This window comes from Enhydra lutris, unplaced genomic scaffold, assembly GCF_002288905.1.
Source record: "Enhydra lutris kenyoni isolate GAN:26980312 unplaced genomic scaffold, ASM228890v2 scaffoldscaffold66, whole genome shotgun sequence".
Taxonomy (NCBI): Eukaryota; Metazoa; Chordata; class Mammalia; order Carnivora; family Mustelidae; genus Enhydra; species Enhydra lutris.
Window position 1 is genome coordinate 3,919,352 of NW_019154150.1, and position 22,770 is coordinate 3,942,121.

The window sequence follows — 22,770 nt, forward strand, 5'->3', positions numbered from 1 at the left end:
CTTTCAGCTCAGACCAGGAACGATTTTTTTTTCTTTAACTGCTAGGGAATAGATAATTTTCAAATCTATGTCCCAGTGCATAGAAAAAGATGAATGTTTTCTAATTCTGTTTATAGAATTATCATGTTGCTAGTGTCCAAACTTGACAAAGACAACATAAAACCAAATGAATGGAACAAACACACAAATGGCAAGATGGTTAAAATTGGCAATGATATGCTCATAAATTGAATTTCTCTGTTGATAGAGAACAATTCATTATGACCAAATTGTGTGCATCCTAGAAATACAAGGATGGTTTAAAGAAAAACAGAATCACCTCCATTGACAATGAAAGGTCATTTTCGTGTACCTGTATTCAAATATTCAGTCTATCACTTAATAACTCTGTGACTTTGGATATATGTATAACCTCTCTGAGCCCGATTTTCACATCTGTAAGTCGAATTTTCACAGTCCTTACTTCCCAAGGTAATTGAGAGTGTTGGAAGACAGTGAATCTGAAGTGTTCAGCACGTGTTTGTGTGCAATGACAGTGCTCAATGCCAGCTGATTCTATTACCATTATCATCATCATATTGAATCAATAGCTGATTCAGACATTTTTCTATTTCTTTATTTTGCAAATACATATTGAGGAACTACTGTATGCCAGGTACTTTCCAAGAGGCAGTTTCTGCTTCATAAATTCTGTTTGGCAAAAAACAGGAAACCAAAAATAAGTCTGGTCTATATCATGTAGTGATAAGTATTTGGAGAAAAATAAAATTGAGGGAATTGGGAATGCTGTCTTTGTGCAAGAGTGGAATGGGAGAGGTACTAATTTTACAGGGTGCTCAAGAAAAATCTTTCCGATAAGGGGGGATCTGAGTAGAGATCTGAAGGGAATGGGAATGAGGTAAGCCACTCACTGTGTCTATCAAGAAATGAAGTTTATTTCTCCATTTCTTGAATTTGCTTGGCCTTGTGACTTTCTTTGACTGATAAGATGTGACAGACATAATGTTGTGCCAGCTCCAAGATTTGGCCTCAAGAATGCATGAAGCTTTCATTCCCTCTGTGCTTGGAACCACCCCTACCCTATGAACAAGCTTGAGCCAGCCCGGTGGAAGTTAAGAGACATGTGGTTCAGCATTGCTGGTTCCCAGAGGTACAGCCACCTAGATGGTCAGCAGCTGACTGCAAGCATACACATAAGTCCCAAAGGAGATCAGCAGGTGGACCATTCCACTGGGCTCAGTCTGAATTATTGGCCCACAGAATCATGAGATAAATGAATGTTGTTTCCAGCCATGTAGTTTTGGGGTGTTTTTTTATACAGCCAAAGCCTACTGATAGATATAGCTTTAAGAAATGTAGTATCTAAATCAATGTTTAAGTGTGGAAATTAGACTATAAGGGACATGCATAGAAGCAAGGACACCATTAGAAAGCTGTTTCTCTAATTTAGGTGAGAGGAGGAGGTAGTATTGGTGGAAGTGATGGGGATTGATTTTTCTAGACACTTTTTGAAAGAGAACTAATAATATGTGCTAATGGATTGGGTATGGGGGTGTGAAAGAAAGAAAAGACTTGAGAATAATGTCCAGATGTTTTGCTTACACAACTGAAGAATGTAGGTGTAATTTAGTGAGATAAAAAGGACATAGAAGAAAGTTGGCAAGGAAAGTTGAGTGGGCTTGTTTTGGATGTGTAAAATTTGAAATGCCTATTAAGCATCCACTTAGAGATGCCAAATAGACAAGTTACACAGGTGGAATTAGAGAGAGAGATCCTGGCTGAAGATGAGGATTGGGGTGTCATTGCCATTGAAGGTCCTTAAGTAGGACATGACTCTGGATTAGCTTAGTTAGGGCTTAGGTATAGATAGAGGAGGGGTGCAGACTAAGGATATGCCCTAGGACATTGCCAGTGTTTTGAGATTGGAGAGATGGGGAGGAACCAGCAAAGGCGAATGAGAAGGAGTGGCCAATGAGGTAGGAGAAGAACTGAGTGAGAGATGTCCTGGACACCAAGCTCAGAAAGGGCCATTAAGGTGGAGGGAGCCATTAATCAATGGTGTCAAATGCTGTGTAGGATGAGAACTGAAGACTGACCCTTGGATTTGTCAACAAGGAGTTTATTGACAACCTTGAAGTGCACTATTTTGGAGGAGGACACAGGGCAAAAGCCCAGGGAGAATGAGAGGAGGTTCTGGGAAAGCAGGTACATACAACCCTTTCAGAGTATTTATAGATAAGGGATGACTTTGTAAAACAATATGGAAGTTCCCCAAGAAGTTAAAAAATAGAGCTACCCTATGTTCCAGCAATTGCACTACTAGGTATTTATCCAAAGATAGAAACATAGTGATCCAAGGGGCATCTGCACCCCAATGTTCATAGCAGGCAATGTCCAGTTTAGCCAAAATATGGAAAGAGCCAACATGTCTTTCAACAGATGAATGGATAAAGAAGATGTGGTTCATATATAAAATGGAATATTTCTCAGTCATCAGAAAGGAGGAATACTTACCATTTACATTGACAAGGATGGAACTGGAGGGTATTATGCTGAGTGAAGTAAATCAGTCAGAGAAAGACAATTATATCATTTCACTCACATGTGGAAAATAAGAAGTAGGGCAGAGGATCATAGGGGAAGGGAGGGAAACCTGAATGGGAAGAAATCAGAGAGGGAGAAAAACCACAGGATACTCTGGATTCCAGGAAAAAAACTGGAGGTTACAAAAGGGAGGGGGTGGGGGAACGGGGTAACTAGGTGACAGCTATTAAGGAGACCACGTTTCATGATGAGCTCTGAGTTTTATACACAACTAATGAATCGTTGAATACTACTTCTAAAACTAGAGGTGAACTCTATGTTGGCTCTCAATTAAACATAATAATTAAAACAATATACATGACTTAACCAAACCAAACCAAACCAAACAAAACAAAATAAAACAAAACAAAAAACCAGAAGCGTGAGTATCCAGCTTCCCATTTGGCCTCCCCGAGTTCCTGAGGTTTTGGCTTTTCACTACAACTGTGGTGGCCAACTACATTCCAGGGGTTCCAGATTTCCAGATTTTCAAATTTGTTCTTGCCTGATTGGCCTGGTACTGCCCAGGTGTTCACAATGCATTGGACCCTGCCAACTCTGCTTTAGGTCTGGTCAGGGCCACAGCTGGGGACAGGGTTAGGGTTACAGTCCTGAAGACACTAGGGTCAAACTCAATGACAATGCAGAGTCTTATCCTGAGGGCTGAGGGGAGGGTTAGCATTAGAGTAAGGCTTGGTCTTTGGCTTTGGCCTCAGGGTGATGCTGTTATTGTGGCTGTTTCAGGTTTTTTGCTAAAATCATGTTCCCCATCCAGCAACATCCGGGGGCTTGGTGATGACACTGTTTCCTTCTGTGTTCCTGACCCCATTAGTCTGGTATCCGCCAGGTGACCCAAATCCATTGTGCCCTTAGAACCAGTGTTCTGGCACAGTAGGTTGTTCTACAGGCAGGACTAGTGTTAGGGCTATGGTCTGGTAGAGGGTTGGAGTCAATCCGAAGGCAGTGTGGAGACTTGCCTTGGGGCCTGAATGAGCTTTAGGGTGGAACTGCGGATTCGGGTGGGGTCTCAGTGTCTACGCACCTACTGGGCATGAGTGTCACCTGTTCCCTGGAATCCTGCTTTTTGTTTCACAGCACCAGTTGCCTGCTGCATGGCTGGCTCCTGTTTTCTTGCTGGATTTGTCCTGAACCAGTCTTTGGTCCCAAATCCCATCTTTCCTCAGAGTTAGTGTTCAAGGGGCAGTAGGCTCAGAGCCATTCCTAGGGTTTGGGTAAGAATCCAGGAGATGGTAGACACTTAGTGGTGGCAAGGCTGAGTCATGCCCTGAAGGTTGAGTTGAGGTCTAGCATTAGGGTGAGGATCTAGCTTCCCATTTGGCCTCGGGGATTGCGTCTTGTGTTCCTGAGGTTTAGGATTTCTCTAGAATCATGGTGTCCAGCAACATCCCAGGAGTTGCAATCCACACAGTTTCCTTCTTTGTTCTTGCCCGACTGGCTTTGCACTGTCCAGGTGTCCACAATCCACTGGACCCTCCCAAGCAGGGTTTGGGTTTGGTCAGGGTCACATTCAGGCCCAGGATAAGGGTTAGAATCCTGAAGATGTTAGGGGCCAATTCAATGGTAGTGCAGAGTCTTAACTTGAGGCCTGAGGCGAGGGCTAGTATTAGGGTGAAGCTCAGGCTTGGGGTTTGGCCTCAGGGGGATGTTCCAAATGTTGCCAGAGTTCAAGTGTTTTACTAGAATCCCATTCTCAAGCAGCATCTGGGAGTTGTAAGTGGCACGGCTTCTTTCTGTGTTCCTGACTGATGAATCTGGCATCTGTCAGTTGACTCCAATTGATTGTGCCCTCAGAACTTGGTTTTGGGCACAGGAAAGGGCACAGTCGGGGCTAGGGCCAGAGTTCTGGTCTGGGAAGTGGGAGGAATCTATCTGATGGCATCACGGTTTCATTTTTTAGTCTAAGGTGTTGTCCTCAGGCTTCCACATGTACACGGGAAATCCTTTCTATCTTTGTTTTAAAAAAGTTTGTTGATAGTTACCTTCTCCACACACTTATTTCTCAGAGTTGAGTAGAGGGCACTTTCCTTATTGTGGACACATACTTCTGACAATGTTTCTAGCTTCATGAAATAAGATATCCATGGAAAGTTGGTTTCTGTACAGAGTTGTTTCCTAGTGTTCTGTCTCTGGTACTCTGCTTATGTCTGCCTTCACATGCATTTTTGAAATGCCTCTGTCTGCATGGGAGAAGATATTTGCAAATGACATATCAGATAAAGGGCTAGTATCCAAAATCTATAAAGAACTTACCAAACTCAACACCCAAAGAACAAATAATCCAATCCAGAAATGGGCTGAAGATATGAACAGACATTTCTGCAAAGAAGATGTCCAAATGGCCAACAGACACGTGAAAAAGTACTCCACATCACTCAGCATCAGGGAAATACAAACCAAAACCACAGTAAGGTATGGCTAAAACTAACAAGTCAGGAAATGATGGATGTTGGTAAGGATACAGAGAAAGGGGAACCCTCCTATACTGTTGCGGAAATGCAAGCTGGTGCAGCCACTCTGGAAAACAGTATGGAGTTTCCTCAAGAAGTTGAAAGTAGAGCTACCCTACAACCCAGCAATTGCACTACTGGGTGTTTACCCTAAAGATACAAATGTAGTGATCCAAAGGGGCACGTGCACCTGAATGTTTATAGCAGCAATGTCAATAGCCGAACTGTGGAAAGAACCCAGGTGTCTATCAACAGATAATGGATAAAGAAGATATGGTCCTTATATACAATGGAATATTATGTCTCCATCAGAAAGGATGAATACCCACCTTTTGTATCAACATGGAAATGACTGGAGGAGATTATGCTGAGTGAAATAAGTCAAGTAGAGAGAGTCATTGATCATATGGTTTTACTTACTTGTGGAACATAAGGAATAACACAGAGGACATTGGGAGTTGGAGAGGAGAAGTGAGATGGGTGAAATCAGAGGGGGAGATGACCCACGAGAGAGTGTGGACTCTGAGAAACAAACTGAGGGTTTTGGAGGGAGGGAGAGTGGGAGGTTGGGTGAGCCTGGGGTTGGGTACTACGGAGGGCACGTATTGCATGGAGCACTGGGTGTGGTGCATAAACAATGAATCTTGGAACACTGAAAAAAAATTAAATTAAAAAATAAAGTTAGAGATTTAATTTGTCAAAACAAACAAACAAAGAAAACAAAAAAACAAGATGTTAGTTGAAACTTGAATCCTATGATTTTGATGTAGTGTAAAGGTGCACCTGCACCCCAATGTTCATAGCAGCAATGTACACAATAACCAAACTGTGGAAGGAGATGAGATGTGCTTCAGCAGGAGAATGGATAAAAAACCTGTGGTTCCTATCTACAAAGGAATATGACTCGGCCATCAGAAAGGATGAATACCTACCATTTGCATCGACAAGGATGGAACTGGAGGGGACTATGCTAAGTGAAATAAGTCAAGCATAGAAAGACAATGATCATATGGTTTCACTCATGTGAAACATAAGGAATAGCTTGAAGGACCACAGGGGAAGGAAGGGAAAACTGAATGAGAAGGAATCAGAGAGGAAGAGTAACCGTGAGAGACTCTGGACTCTGGGAAACAAACTGAGGGTTATGAAGTGGAGGGAGGTAGGGGGATGGGGTAACTGGGTGCTGGGTATTAAGGAGGGTACATGTGGTACATGTGGTGATGAGCACTGGGTGTTATATACAACGAATGAATCATTGAACACTTCATCAAAAACTTATGATGGACTCTATGCTAATTGAACATAATAACAAGAAAAATGCACCACAAATTTTGTAAGCTTGTTTTAACATTCCTTCATTTTTTTTAATATACTGCTATCCTCCAGGCATGGAAAGGGCTGGGCCTCTTGGGCCTTTGGGAGGAAACAGTCTGCATCTTAGAGATGAGGAGACAGGCTTTCCTCAGGCTCTCATGTCTGGTGAGTGAGTGTCTCCTTTGCCAGCTGCTCTTCAAAGGGAAGTCAACAGAGCTTGTGGGACTATTTTTATTGACAGGCTCAGTGACCTTAGGTCCTCCTTCTGAGGTCTGGGGCCTTGAAGTGTCTTCCCAGAAGCCTGGGTGTTGTTTCTAAGGGTCTATAATACCTGAGGTGGCAGCTTTTGAATGTGTTATCTACCTTTGTGGGGCTGTTCCGTCCTGCATCTCCAGGCTGGCAAGGTCCTGGATGTGGGCCTAGCTTCTTCTGGCATTCCCACTTGGAGGGAGAACCAGTAGCTTCACTGATGCCGACCCTGATGCCATGCCCCTATCCAGGTGCTGTAAGTCCCCTTGCATGAATTTTATATCTGCTGTCAAGTAATTTGCAGGGTGCAGAAGACTCCTAGGTCTGCTGTGGGGCGGTTTTCTAACAGAGGCATGATCATGCCTTCCATTGTAAGGCCAGCATGTCCAGACACTCCCTGGTGGGCAAGCCTCAGTTTCCTCATTGAAAAGTGGGAATGGTAATGCCTGTTCTGCCTGCCCCCAAGTCTGTCACAATGATTCTATGAAAGCACAGATGTGAGCATGTATTGGAAAATCCTAGTGAAGTGCAAGGTACTATTTCCATTACAGCATGAATAATTTTGTTCACATTTATGCTTTTGCAAATTGCAGGAGGGTTCTGAGTAGTGATGCTGTCTTCCTTCCTGGCAGCTCTCGGTGCAAGTGTGGTGGTCTGGGCCCAGAACAGAAGGAACTGCTGTAGTCCTGTCCCACCTCGAGGCCCATGTGGTTCTTCCTGCTGTCACTGAGTCTCTATTGGTTCCCTGCAGAGCTCTGGGATGGGGTCACTGATTTGGCAGGACAAACAAAACCAATGGCCCACTTCACCCCATGTGAGTGAAGCACAGGAATGACCTTTGGGTCACTCCAGTCATGGACTGGCTAGAGTGGTGGGTACCAAACCAGCCCCAAATTATTCAGCATACCAGGCAGGGATCAGGGAGGGGTAGGCCCTGAGTGATCTTGAACTATCTTCATCATTTTTACAGACCAGATTTCACTCCTTGGAATTTTACTGTTTCCTGTGTAAGTTTGACATCTTAAATTTAATAGCTAAGAGGAGCTAATTCATGGAGCAGTCATCTTTGAACCAGGACACTAGATGAATCAGAGCATCTCCTTTATAAAGCACTCATTTGTTCATGCATTCATTCACTTGTTTGCTCGTTTGAGAGAGGCAGTCTGGTTGATGGAATGGAAGGGTCATCTTTAGGTTCTTTTGGCACAGAGTTTGAATCCCAGCTCTGTCTCTCAGAGCTGTGACCTTGAGCAAGTGGAATAACTCTTTGGGACCCCACTTTGCTCAGCCATTAAAAAGGCAGGTGACATTCCTCTCGCAGGCTTGCTCTGAGGGTTGGCACTGATGTGCAGACAATAATGTTCACCCAGAGTAAGTGGCCAGGAATCAGACTTCTGCTCTCCAGCTCTGCAACTTTTCACTTATTCTGCAATCAACAAATGTCTTTCTGGTGCTGCAGATGTCCCTGCTGCTGCCCCACTCAGATTCCCCCTCCAGTCCCAAGCACACCTTCCCGATTTCTTAATGTGGGCCAGCAGTGGTGCCCAGGAAGTCTTTCTCTACCTGCGGGTGCCACTGGCTCACCTTATCAGACAGTTCATCAGGCCTGAAGGGCCAGTACACAATTGTGCCTTGGAAGTAGCCCTCACGTACACTCGGGGTAAATTAGGATTTGCACACCCTTCAAGATATGTCTGAGGTTCCCAGAGGTCCAAGCAGGACTGAGCTCCAGATGTCCACAGTGGTAACTTGCTTGGTAATGAAACTTTATTGGCTGCCCTCCTTTCCTTCCCTCACCTCCTCACTTCTCCCACCAATGTTTTCTGGGATGATCTGTCAAATAAACTACTTGAACTTGAATCCTCATCTCAAGGTCATCACTTCTGGGAGCTGGGAGGGAGCAACTTAAAGCAAGCATCTGATAGGTACTAGTGGATATGTTCAGAGATCAGAGTCTCCTCCCTTGGGGAATTCAGTCTGAGAAGCAAAAATATCCAACCTGATATAGTACAATGACATAGTTAAGAGGTGCTGGGGGTTGGGAGAAAGGAGGCTGAGGGGTGTGTATTTGAATTTCCCAAGGGAGGACAAGCCAAGCCTGAGCAGAGGCTAAGGGAGCCATTGCAGAGGGCAGCCTCTGCAGGGACAGGACTGGCAGGAGGCCAACCCCGATGCAGTCTCTGAGGGGATGGCCAAGTGGCAGCACAGGAGCAGGTGGGCTTGTTGTGGGAAGAAGATGAGGGTCCTAAACTCCAAAGTCATTTTGTGGGGTCAGTCTGTGGGGCGGGGCTGCACCCCTCCACTCTGTGCAGAAGGGCAGTCAGGGCTTGGCCAACCTACCACATGGGCCTCTGAGACCATGGGGGGCTGGGAAGATCTTGAAATGGGGCTGCTGCCACCAAGTTGAAGGCCATTTGGGGAAGACAAGGACTGGCTGGGAACAAAGGATAGGTGCTGTAGTGGCAGAGTGACAGCAGGAAGCTGGGACAGATGTGAGGAAAGTTATGGGCAGGATAAAGCCCAACTTGTGTCCCAGACCTCCTCCAGGGATCCATCCACATGCCTGGAATCAGCCCCCTGCTTGGTATTTGTCCTGTCAGAATTTCAGTAGTAACAATAAACATAGTAGCAGGAAACATGGGTTGAGCCCTCACTACATCTGAAGCACTGTGCTGAGGACTTTACATATATGGCTTCCTCCATGTCCTCTTCCTCTATGGCTTCCTGTCATCCTCAACCCTTTGAGGTAGGCACTAATATTAACATCACTTTACAGATGAGAAAAAAAAGGTTCATATCTTTCCTAAACTCAGCTTGTGAAATTATTAATTTCCTTCATTCATCAGCCTGGCCTTTCACAACAAAGTACTAAAGACCAGGTGCCTTGAACAATAGAAATTTATTTCTCACAGGTCTTTCTTCACAGCTTGAAGTTCAAGCTTGAAGTTCAAGCTAAAGCCAACAGGATTGGTTTCTGGTGAAACCTCTCTTCCTGGATTGTAGATGGCCACCATCTTGCTGGGTCTTCACATGGCCTCTTTTCTGTGAGCACAGAGAGACAGGAAGAGAGAGATGAAAGAGAGAGAGAGAGAGAGATGAAAGATGAAAGACACACACACAGAGAAAGATGAGAGATGAAAGACAGGCAGACACACACACACACACAGGAGGGGGGATCTCTTGAGTCTCTTCCCCCAGTTGTTGGGACATCAGTCCTATCTTCTCAGGGTCCCACCCATAAGACCTCATTTAACCTTCATTGCATCTCTATAGGCCCCATTGCCAAGTACAGTCACAGTGGGGATTAGGGCTTTAATACACGAATTTGTTGTGCGTGGGGGTTGAACAACATTAATTTAGTCCATAATATCCCCCAACATTGTATAAAACTTTATCATTTACAAATGTCATTTTGTAAATGGTGAGGTCTATATATCTTAAGTTTCCATCCCAGGACTACAGTTTTGGCATAGTAGCTCTTTGCAAAAGCTACTTACCGCTTAAAATTCAGACAGGCCTGTGGACTCCCAAGGAAGCACTCTGGGTGGGCACTTATTAATGCTGTAAGTGAGAGGAAGAGAATGGGGCATGAGCCAGGACCTGGTGCACACCACCTGCCACTTACCAAGGCCCTTAGAAATGGGTCCTGTGTCCTAGCATGGAGATTGTCCTTTGGAGCTGAGCTGGGGCTGCCCCCTTCTCAAGAGTGCTGTATTCTCTCCTATGGTTTCTTTACTAGAGGTCAACTGTTAGTTACCATTTATCCTTACACTTTTGTTGGCTTATTTTTCTTGCATTAGAGTTAAGTAGGAAATAAAATGTTTCTTATACCCGTAACTATATATTGAAACAAGATAATCTCCCCTAAAAAGTTACAGAACCCATGGCAAGGTTACAAATGGGGGCCCACAGACCATATGTTTAACTACATATGCAAATAAAACATGGCTGGGGTGCCTGGGTGGCTCAGTTGGGTAAGCGTCTGCCTTCAGCTCAGGTCATGATCTCAGGGTCCTGGGATCAAGCCCTGCATAGGGCTCCCTGCTAAGTGTGGAGTCTGTTTCTCCCTCTCCCTCTGCCCCTGTCTCTCTCCCTCTCTCTCTTTCTCTCTCTCTCTCTCAAATAAATAAACAAAATCTTTAAAAACATATAAATAAATAAATAAATAAAATCTTAAAAAAAAATGGCTGTAAAATACAGTCTATTCTATTGTCTAGCCTTGACAAATGTACCTCCATTGCAACTTGGGAGGCTAGGTTCTAATGTAGAACTCTTGGACTCCTGTGGGCATGCCCCCCACCTGTTCATTCTCTGGGGCACTGATCCAGGTATACATCCGAGAAGTGGGCTTAGGGTCATTCAGAATTCTCAGGTCCTGGGGAGTTGGCGCATGGTCTGGAGAGTTTAGGGCAGGATTACTAGCTACCAGTGGACATAAACCCTCTTTCTGTGGGGAGGGCAGAAGGTGCCAGAGGATGGCTGGCCCCTGAAGCCTAGGTGCCTAAGGAGGTATGCAGGTAGTACCCAAGTGTGGAAGACTGCACATTTCCTGAAAAACAGGGTTTGAATGAGTGTGTGTCTGTGAACCTGTAGAATATTTTTGTGTTTAATCTGCAGAGTTGTCTTTTGCTGAAATAATATCATGTAGTACTAAATCTTGTTAAATATCTAGCTTTCACTCACCCTTGCATTGCCATCCCTGTTTTGGACATTCTTCTGCTTGAACTCATGTTGAACTTTGCCTAAGGCTCTCTGCCTCCAAAATCTCTCATCCCTCTTTAGATCTTGGTTAAAAGAGGACGACAGTCAAGACATTTTTGAGTCTATCACGGAAAATAGAACCAGACTGGATATTGCTCACTTTGTTAGGTGTGATACTGGTATCATGGGAATGTTTGAGAAAACAAACATTTATACATTAGCTAAGATACTCAAGTATTTAAAGGTGAAATATGTCTGCTGGAACGCTTTAAAATTGCTCCGATGTGGGGACTGGGGGGGAGGTGTGTGTGGGGAGGGATATAGACGGAAAAAAAAAAAAAGGCAAGGTGCAGACTATGATGGAAGCTGGTGCATGGACGCGTGGGACAATTCCACTGTTCTACTTTTGCATGCGTGCACATTCCTACAACAAAGATGTTAGCCACGAGAACAAAACGCTATTCCTGGGGACTTGATGGAGCACTGGCTGCCCGCGAAGCATCTGTGCCTTAGGAATGGCCCGTCTTCCTACTACCTTAAGCCCCGTATCCTCCCGGGACGTTTTACAGCCCGAGATTCGGTTTCCTTTTTTGTAAACCAAGCCTTAGATGATTCACTACCACACAGGAGGAGGGGTTCTGGCGCGCTCAGGCAACGCTCGGTTTACACAGTCATAACCTGGGTGAACCGGGCCTGGAGACGACTTCCGACGCCACCAGTCCTCAACACAAACTCCACGGTCCTAGACGCCGGGACCGGGTTCTGCGCGGCTCTGCCCTCCCGCGCGGGCTGGGCAGGGCAACGCGATTGGTCCGTCTGGTCCCCCCGCCTCCGCCACGCCTCCAGGACCGCCCGGCCCCGGCCCCGCCCCCGCGCGCAGTCTCCGGGTCCGGCCCGGGCCGGGAGGGGTGGCTAGAGGAGCCTGACTTCCCAGTTTCCTCCGTGAGCCCTTCCCGCGGCCGGCCCACCTCCCGCCCGACTTTTGTGCACCGCCGCCCGGGAGGGGATCCGGTAAGCGTGGCCCTGCGCCTCACGCAGGCTGGGGCGGGGGTGCGCGTAGTCTGGGTAAACCGAGAGTGTGGTCCAAACCCGGGCATTCAGAGGGAGGGTCTGGGTGGGTGGGGGTGTCATACTGGAGAGGCCCGGCCCAGGGGAAGCTCTGGGATGGGGCCCAGGATGGGGGTGCGCCGCGGAAGGAGTAAACCCAGAGCTGTTCCAGGGCATCTCGGGGCCCGGTGGGTCACATCTGGGAATCCCGGGGGCTTGGGGAACGCGGAAGAAGAGGTAAACCGATAGCCGGGATGTCAGATGGGAGGCCGGGCCAGGAGGTATGCGAATGTAAGGTAAAACGGGGAAAGGGAAGGAAAAGTAGTTCCAGGGGACCTAGGGCGGAGGCGACGCCTAGTCAGTTAGCCAAGTTAGGACACAGGGCAAGGGCAGCGCTTGATGAGGGACCTGGGATGGAGAGAGACAAACCAGGGCTGGTTCAGTGCCCTTGCTGGTGGGAGATGGGGAATCCAGACTGTGAGGCGTGGGCAAGTCTTGTTCTTCAGGTATCTCTGAGGCACCTTCCTCTCCCACAGGTCCAGTGTCTGGGCTTAACTGGCCTCCTCTACCGCACCTACTGATCAGAAACTACCCAGGTGGGTACTCCAGGTGATTCTAATGCAGCCATAGTTTAAGAACCACAGGTCTAAAACATGAGAACTTCGAGGGGTTTGAACTAGTGATGGGGACTGGCCAGGTGTCTTGTGAAATAAATGCGTTGTTATTTAATCTTCACAACTTTGAAGTCGGTGCTATTGTCCCCATTTAACAGATGAGGCACTGGAGGCGCAGAAATTGGACTTTTTCAAGGACCCACATTTAGGAAGGAGAAGAGCTGGGATTCAGACCCTTCTGGCAGGCTCCAGGGTGCTCCCACTGCACCTGGTCTCCTGGAAGCCCAGAGGCACTTTGACCTCACAGCCAGGTAGTGGGCAGCTGAGTGGAGCCGACTGATTCCAGCATTTCAGCTGCCCACTGAATAGTTTGGAATGGCCATCCCTCCTGCCTTGGGGTGAGCACTAGTTTGTATGAAGTGCTAGCGACCAGGTCTCAGACCTGATGTGCGCTGAGGTTCCCAAAAGGGCTTGGATTCAAGGCCAGCTTCTCCCTGACTCACTGGGAGGCATCTGGAAGATCAGTGACTTTATAGACTCATGTGCCTGGCAGCCAGTGTTCACTTGGGCCCTGGTATCCCGGCCCAGCCCCTCTCGTTGCCTGCGCCAGAGGAGGGGGTTCCAAGCACTCTGGACCTGCAGGGCTCTCCCTCCACACTCTGACATCTTGGCTGGGGAGTTCTTTGTTGTGGGGGGAGAGCCCTGCAGGTCCAGAGTGCTTGGAACCCCCTCCTCCATGCCATCTTCCCCCAGCCTTGCCCCTCTCTGTGGGCTACAGGAGAGGGTTTACTGTGTCCACAGCCCACTATCCCGACAGGAGCCTCGCCTTCAGGACCTGGTGTGTCCATCTGTGCTCATTTCTGTTGATCCAAATGACATTTGAACCCCTTCTCCTGAAACACTCCCACGCTCTCCAGGAAGCTGAGTGGCTCTGACCACCGTCCATGGGGATGTGAGGTCCCTGCTGGTGGGTCATGGTGTCCTCCCGCTGTTGGGGGACAGAGCAGGTGGGAAGTCCTGCTGGGTGCTGACCACACTGGGCCTCTGACCCATTTAGATGATTTTAGAGGACATTCCTCAGTGTGCTTTCCTCACACAGGTTTCTCTTAGACCTGCTCCTTGGGGACCCCTAGCTCTGCCTTGCACCTTGAGACGTGGTCTCTTTATCAGCAGTCAGGGAACCCTTCAGTTTAGCTCGGCTGCCGTCACTTGCCTCCTGGTGCCAACCTGGTTTCTTGGTGTATCTGGAAACTCTTTGTGTTCTGCTTGAATCTCACCACAAGGAGGGGGTCATCTGCAGTTTTATTTTATTCTTAATGGGTTTTATACATTTTGTATTTAACTTTTCTGTTTTGATCTCCTAATGAACTTGTGGCCCTTTGTAGATTCAACTTATGAAGTGTTAATTATACTGTATTTATTATTATTAGATGCTGAAGTTATCACTGATTGACAGTGGTGATCTGTTTACATTTTGTTCTTTTGTCATTTTCATCCCTCAGACACTTTTTTATAAATTTTTAAAATTTATTTATTTTTTAAATTTATTTTCAGCGTAACAGTATTCATTGTTTTTGCACCACACCCAGTGCTCCATGCAATCCGTGCTCTCTCTAATACCCACCACCTGGTGCCCCCAACTTCCCACCACCCCCTTCAAAACCCTCAGATTGTTTTTCAGAGTCCATAGTCTCTCATAGTTCACCTCCCCTTCCAATTTCCCTCAACTCCCTTCTCCTCTCTAACTCCCCTTGTCCTCCATGCTATTTGTTATGCTCCACAAATAAGTGAAACCATATGATAATTGACTCTCTCTGTTTGACTTATTTCACTCAGCATAATCTCTTCCAGTCCCGTCCATGTTGTTACAAAAGTTGAGTATTCATCCTTTCTGATGGAAGCATAATACTCCATAGTGTATATGGACCACATCTTCCTTATCCATTCGTCTGTTGAAGGGCATCTTGGTTCTTTCCACAGTTTGGCGACCGTGGCCATTGCTGCTATAAACATTGGGGTACAGATGGCCCTTCTTTTCACTCCATTTGTATCTTTGGGGTAAATACCCAGTAGTGCAATTGCAGGGTCATAGGGAAGCTCTATTTTTAATTTCTTGAGTAATCGCCACACTGTTCTCCCAAGTGGCTGCACCAACTTGCATTCCCACCAACAGTGTAAGAGGTTTCCCCTTTCTCCACATCCCCTCCAACACATGTTGTTTCCTGTCTTGCTAATTTTGGCCATTCTAACTGGTGTAAGGTGGTATCTCAATGTGTTTTTAATTTGAATCTCCCTGATGGCTAGTGATGATGAACATTTTTTCATGCAGACACTTTTGAAAGCATCTTATTTTCTAGCAACAGCAGAATGTTCCAGAGCCATCTTGATTTTTCTCCAGTCTCAAGTTATGGAAATCATTGTTCTCTAAGACTCCTGGTTCTGAGTATTAGAGATGAATATCTGAGTGTCAGAGGTGCAGGGGGGTACCCACCAGACTAAAGGAAAGTCCTGTTTCTTTGGACTACTTTTAGAAGTGTCAGAGTCAGAAAGTACATCTTTTTTTTAAGGTTGGTGTTCACATTGACTTTGAGCATTTCAATGCTATGTACTCAGCTATCCTTGTAGTATGTCATGTCTTGGGTGTCTAAGACTTCTCTTCCACACTGGAAGTCCTCAGCTCAGCCCTCAATGCTCTCAGCCCCAGAGGAGGGCAGGTGAACTGTAACTGAAGTAAGTCACAGAGCTGGGAGTTGTCAGTTACCCCTGAAGTGTAACAAAGCAGGGGAAAACCTAGGGACTTAAAACAACAGTGATTTACCCTTTCTCAGTGTTCTGTGCATTTATTGCTGGGGTGTAACTTTGGCTTCACGGGAGTCATCTGGGGACACTCATCAGCCCTGATTCCTTTTAGTGGGAGAAGCAAGAGAGTTGTCTTTTGGAACAGAAAAACCAGTCTGAGAAAGAAACAAGAACTCCTTGCTCTGCCTTTAAGGCCCTACAGGACAGGCTATCCTGCCATCCTCAAGTTTGCCCTACCCCAGTGCCTTTATACTTGCTGCTGTCTCTGCTCGCAGGGCTCTTTCCCTAGACCTTTGCACAGTTGGCATTTTTTAAAAAGTTTTATTATTTATTTTTTTAGTAATTGCTATACCCAACATAGCTCGGACTCACAAGAGTCACATGCTTTTCTGACTGAGCTAACCAGGTGCCCCTGTGCAGTTGGCATTTTTTTTTTTTTTTTTAATCAGAGCTTAGTAAAGTGTCACCCTCTCTTCTAGGGCCTTTCTTGTTCCTCCATCTGTACTCTACCCTACACTTTCCTGGGGTAGTCCCTGTCAGTTCACTGTGTTTAATTTCTCTTGCTCATTTGTTTGTTCTCTTGTTTATTTATGTCTCTGCCTCTACAATGCAAATTTCCTGAGAGCAGGACCTTTATCTGTCTTGCTTTTCACTGTATTCTTGGTGCCTAGAAAAATCCCTAGTATAAAAGGAAGGAACAAAACGTCATTTGTTGAATGGATGATGAATCGTTCATGCACTGAGGCGGGAGGAAGGATGACTGGATGAGGCACAGAGGATTTCTGAGGCAGTTAAACTACTCTGGATGAGTGCATTATGGTGGATGCATATCATACACATTTGTCCAGACCCACTGAGTGTACAGCACAGGAGTGAGCCCCAATATAAACTGGACTTGGGGTGATTATGGTGCGTCAGTGTAGGTTTATTGTACCCTGCTCCTCTCTTGTGAAGGATGTTGGGGGAACTCTCTGTACCTTCCTCTCAATTTTTCTGTGAACCTAAGGCTGCACTAAAAAAGAAAGGTGGTTTTTTTTTAATAGTGTACGTTCATCGGGAGAAAGTCTGAACAGTATAGACGTGTATAAAATCCAAAGGATTACATCCACGCCTCCTGAACCCCAGGCCCTTTCTGTTTATATCCGCGCCGCCTGTGTTGACTGGCTGGGTGGCTATGGTGCCTTTCATGGGAAAGATGAGATTGAGAGGAGGCATGGGGACATTGAGAGCTCTGCGTTAGACCTAGGGTGCCCAAGGCACCTCTCAGACCAGTGAGTGGGAAGTTGGCTTTCCGCATCTGGATCTGGGCTGAGGTGGAGACCTCTGTTGAGGGGGCAGCAGCAACACATCGTTGTTACTTCAGGCACAGGCCTGGGGGAGGTTCAGACACAGGCTGTGGACACAAGAGAGGTGAGGAGAGTCTGGAGTGTTGGTGCTAGAGGTCGGTGAGGAGGAGAAGCCACAGCAGGAAAAGGGGTTCCTTTAGTGGGGGAAGCAATAGTTGTCTTTTGAAAACTGAAAAGGGACAATAGGACACCAGGGGAGTAGGACAAAGTGAAGCATGCATGGAAACCTGGGAAGGACCATTAGGAAAAGCAGAGAATTTCAGATAAATAAGGAATCCGTTTTCAGTATAAGTGTGTCCCACTTCATCTGCTAAATCTGGCAGCCCAAAGCCAGGAGGAGAAGGCTGTGACATCCCTGTCAGCCTTTCCACAGTGGTGCTGTAAAAGCCAGGGAAGCCTGTGGGCCTGTACTACTTGTGAGCCCCCAACCAGTTCCCCAGCTGGGACTACTGTTGAGGCTGGACTGGCCCTTGTGGTTCTTACTGTCAACAGGAAGTGCCTCAGCAAAACCCATTAGAGAATTTTGAAGAACAAGCTTTCTTAAAGGTCCTGGGGGGACACTGCATGCCTCAGGCCCACACAGCCACACAGTGTGGTCTCAGGTAGAGAGAGGGAGGGGGCGAGGACATAGGGCCAGCCTTTCCTCAGGTAGGATAACTAGGGTTTCATGGGTTCACTGTTTATTGGATGATTTAAAACCCAAGAGCAAGAATCAAGGTGAGGGAGGAGAAGTGGGGTCTCTCAGGCTGTCAGTGATCTAGGTTACCTAGGATCTGCTAAAGGGGGAGCTCCGTGGGTGCAGTGGCCTGGCTCTTGGGTGGTCTGCTAGTAGCTGTGTCATACAGCTGGATTCACAGAGGTCTTTGTTATGGCTGCCTTAGCAATCAAAGGCTTCATGTCTGGCACACACTACAAGGGAGTCTCAAGGAGCCTTGGGAGAAACAGAGTCAGCCCCAGCACCATTAACATAGCCTTTATTCTAGAGTACTGAACACTGGAAGGGTCCCAAAGAGCATTCTAACTTGGAGAAGGAGGGTGGAGTGTTTTATGGGCTCTAGCAGGAAGGTATTGGTTAGAATTCCCCTAAACTTAACAGGAAGAGGGCAGCCCCAGTCCAGCCAGTTTCAGAAATGAGAGCAGGCCATTGTTCTTGAGTGTCAGCAGCTCTTTCAGGCAGTCTGGACTTTATTAGGAGGGATGAAAGGAACAAGAGCTAAAGTCACATGTAGGAGGGGCTGGGGGCACACTGCAGGGGCAAGGATGTGGGGCAGGCCATGGTGGGCAGGTCTTAAATCCTTGAGAGTGTCTCATGCCATGCTGAGGTTTGGGGGAATTGTTTGGCATTGTGCAGGTGACCTCTGGCCTTGGCAAGGGCCACTTGTGCAGGGAGGAGATGGATGGCTGTTGAGCACAGAGGAAGGACACAGAGACAGTGGGGATGTGTCTCTTTCATTGTGTTCTGAAGGGGAGGAGGAAATGGGGTGCAAGCTAGAGGGTGGCTTGAGGGAGATTCTAGAACAAGGTCCTATTGTCACCAGATGATCCTGGAGAGGTAGAGGGGAGAAACTGAAAAGGCAGGAGAGAGGAGACCTTTGTGAGCCCTGGTACTTGCAAGGGGTGAGGTGGGCTCTGGGGCACAGACGAGAAGCTGGTGCTCCTCATGCCCTTTACTCTGTGTTTCCTCTATGTGATGGGGGCAGTAATAGACCTTTTTGAGACTTGCGAGGCTAAGGGATGTGAAGGACCGCTGCATTGGTCATGGGGAGCTGTGTCTATTATTATTTATTTTTTTTTTTTTTAAGAAATTATGGATCTGGTACTTCAGGGACCACCCTGCCCTGCTCTACTAATTGTCCTTCCTTCCTAGGGGTTCCAAGGGAGCCACATAGCAGAGCAGAATGGGGACCTGAGACCCTATTGACAGTTTTTTATGTGGCTCCCAGTGATGGCCGTACTGGGGCTGTTCCTTCCTCTGTTACCTGCTTCCCTGCTATGGCCAGGCCTCCCATGGGAGCCTGACTCACTTCACCAAGACTGCTGTACAGATTGTGATGAGTGGTTGGTTTGCCTCAAGGGTTCAGGTTTGAGGGTTTAGGGCAAGAAAGCCACTGGGAAAGTAGAACAAGGGTCTTAGTCCTAACGAATGACCTGGGTCTGTACCAGCCAGGTGAGGGTGGCTCCTGTCAGCGGCGGGACCAGAATGGGGGGGTCAGGGTGGGCCCTGTGGCCTGCTGTGGCAAGAGGAGCAGACCCTTCCCATCCCACTGCTGGGCTGCTACAAAGCCTGTAGGAAGATGGAGTCATGCTGCAATAAGTTGTTCCCATTGTTTGTTTGTTTGTTTGTTGTGGGTTCTTGCCTTTTTGAGCTGAGCAAAGCCTGCCTTGGCCCAAGTTCTGTAAGCTTGTGTGTGTGTGGAAGGTTTCTACCTTCTAAAGTGTCCCTGAAGATATGAGGCCTCCCCTGTGCCCTGTTTACTCACTGCTCACTCAGACTGTCCTCACAGGCCCAGTGTCTCTGCTGACTTTAAGAAACAATCTGAGGGTTTTGAAGGGGCGGGGGGTGGGAGGTTGGGGGAACCAGGTGGTGGGTATGGAGAGGGCATGGATTGCATGGAGCACTGGTGTGGTACAAAAACAATGAATACTGTTATGCTGAAAAGAAATTTAAAAAATTAAAAAAAAAAAGAAAGAAAGAAACCTGCTGTGTGCAGTGCTGGGGCCCTGTTCCCCTGATAGTGGGAAGGTGGGGCTGGTGTCCTTGGGCTGCTTGTGGCTACAGGTTAAAACATCGACTTGTCCCTGCTGAGTTCTTCCGTCTGCTCTTCCTGCCTATAAAATCCTGTGGAAAAGGCTTTACCAGCACCTGGGTGGACTATCAAGGATGACATGAGAAGCCATGAAAATTACATCCGTAATATATGGACAAGTATATACATTTTATTAAATAAAACAAGCCAGGATCTAGAACCTTGACTAAAAAAAATAGCATGCATGAGTTTGTGTGTATGTTTGTGTACATTGGAAAGATACACACTAGATTTAGTGTTAGTTATTGGGGGGGGCAGTAAAATTGTTGATTTAAATTTCCATATTTATACCTTTTTTGTGTTTTGTAAATTGTATTTCTTATGAACACATTAGTTTTGTATTAAAAAACAATCAGGCGATTTTTATTTTGGAGTAGAATAGGTGGATCGTGGTGGTCATATGGTCAGATTGGACACAGCAGTAAAGTGAGATGGTCCCACAGCCTGGCTGAACATGAGAACACTAATGTCGGGCTGAAGAAACCAGACATGAATAAATGAGACCATGACTTTACTGATCTAAATTGCCAAGTAATCAGACACTATTGTTTAGGACTATGCTCCTAGGCACTCCTGTTTAGGACAACACTCATAGTTGGTAACACTAAGGAAGAAATGAAACGGCAGCTGAGGAGTGGTTCTCTTCAGTTTGGACAGTGGTCATCTGTGATAAGGAATAGGAGCTGTTATTGGACAGGGGCTCAGAAAGTTTGGGAAGCTGTAGTCTGCCTCTTGACCTTATTCCATAAATAATTCATGAATATTTTTTATGGACATCCAAATCACATACCATAAAACTCACCACTTCAAAATGTATAATTCAGGAGAACAGAAATACATGTTCATACAAAGACTTGCATACATATGTTCATAGCAGTATTATTTGTAATAGCCAACAAGTAAAAAAAAAGTTCAAATGTCCGTCACCTAATGAATAGGCAAACAAAATGTGGTCTATTCATACAGTGGAATATATTTCACTAGTATATGAAACTTTGTTCCTATATATAGCTCTGTGCTCTCCTACTTTGTGCTCCTACTGTCATACAAATTGCGTATTTAGTTATTGTGTACCCATATGTAGTGATTTGTCATTATTGAGTTATGCAGTTGTCTTTGAATTAGATGAGAGAAAAAAGAGTTACTAATAAAAATGCATTTATGGGGGAGGAGTCAAGATGGCGGAGAAGTAGCAGGCTGAGACTACTTCAGGTAGCGGGAGATCAGCTAGATAGCTTATCTAAAGATTGCAAACACCTACAAATCCAACGGGAGATCGAAGAGAAGAAGAACAGCAACTCTAGAAACAGAAAATCAACCACTTTCTGAAAGGTAGGACGGGCGGAGAAGTGAATCCAAAGCGACGGGAAGATAGACCGCGGGGGGAGGGGCCGGCTCCCCGCAAGCGGCAGAGCAACGGAGCACAAAATCGGGACTTTTAAAAGTCTGTTCCGCTGAGGAACATCGCTCCAGAGGCTTAACTGGGGTGAAGCCCACACAGGGTAAGCGTGGCCTCAGGTCCCGCAGGGTCACAGAAGGATCGGGGGTGTCTGAGTGTCGCAGAGCTTACAGGTATTAGAACAGGGAAGCCGGCTACAGAGACAGAGCCGAGGAGTAAGCGCTAAGCTCGGGGTTACCTTGAACCGGTCGCAGGCTTGGTCAGCTCGGAGCGCGGCCGGAGGCAGGGTGACGGGAGTAAATCGGCGCTGTTCTCTGAGGGCGCACTGAGGAGTGGGGCCCCGGGCTCTCGGCTCCTCCGGGCCAGAGACCGGGAGGCCGCCATCTTCATTCCCGCCCTCCGGAACTCTACGGAAAGCGCTCAGGGAACAAAAGCTCCTGAAAGCAAACCCGAGCGGATTACTCAGCCAGGCCCCTGGTAAGGGCGGTGCAACTCTGGGGCAAAGACACTTGAGAATCACTACAACAGGCCCCTCCCCCAGAAGATCAACAAGAAGCCCAGCCAGGACCAAGTTCACCTACCAAGGAGTGCAGTTTCAATACCAAGGAGAGCAGCGGAATTCCAAAGGAGGAGAAAGCAAAGCACGGAACTCATGGCTTTCTCCCCATGATTCTTTAGCCTTGCAGTTAATTTAATTTTTTTTTCTTTTTCAATTTATTTTTCTTCATCTGCTAAATTTTTTAAACTTTTACCCTTTTCTTTTTTAACGTTTTTTAACAAGTTTATATAATATACATATATATATATTTTCCTTTTTATATTTTTTCTTTATTGGTTTTCTTTTTTTAATTGTTTCTTTTTTTTTCTTTCTTTTTTTTTTTTAAAGATTTTATTTATTTATTTGACAGACAGAGATCACAAGTAGGCAGAGAGGCAGGCAGAGAGAGAGGAAGGGAAGCAGGCTCCCTGCTGAGCAGAGAGCCCGATGCGGGACTCGATCCCAGGACCCTGAGATCATGACCTGAGCCGAAGGCAGCGGCTTAACCCACTGAGCCACCCAGGCGCCCTCTTTTTTTTTTTTTTTTTTTTTTTTTCTTTCTTTTTTAACCTCTTTTTATCCCATTTCTCCCCCCTCACGATTTGAGATCTCTTCTGATTTGGCTAAAGCATATTTTCCTGGGGTTGTTGCCACCCTTTTAGTATTTTACTTGCTCCTTCATATACTCTTATCTGGACAAAATGACAAGGCGGAAAAATTCACCACAAAAAAAAAGAACAAGAGGCAGTACCAAAGGCTAGGGATCTGATCAATACAGACATTGGTAATATGTCAGATCTAGAGTTCAGAATGATGATTCTCAAGGTTCTAGCCGGGCTCAAAAAAGGCATGGAAGATATTAGAGAAACCCTCTCCGGAGAGATAAAAGCCCTTTCTGGAGAAAT

At 46.4% G+C, this 22,770-nt stretch overlaps 1 protein-coding gene across 5 annotated transcripts in view; it reads left to right on the top strand.

Moving 5' to 3' along the window:
* The first annotated feature begins 12,252 nt into the window (after window positions 1-12,252).
* LOC111159153 (solute carrier family 41 member 3) overlaps window positions 12,253-22,770 on the top strand; it is an 86,673-nt gene continuing 76,155 nt past the window's right edge. The window contains exons 1-2 of one of the 5 annotated variants that reach the window (XM_022521587.1): window positions 12,253-12,326; window positions 12,899-12,958. The gene's annotated coding sequence lies outside the window, so the exon portion shown is untranslated. The remainder of the gene's footprint in view (window positions 12,327-12,898; window positions 12,959-22,770) is intronic. The other 4 variants (XM_022521584.1, XM_022521589.1, XM_022521586.1 and 1 more) reach the window with 4 other exon arrangements.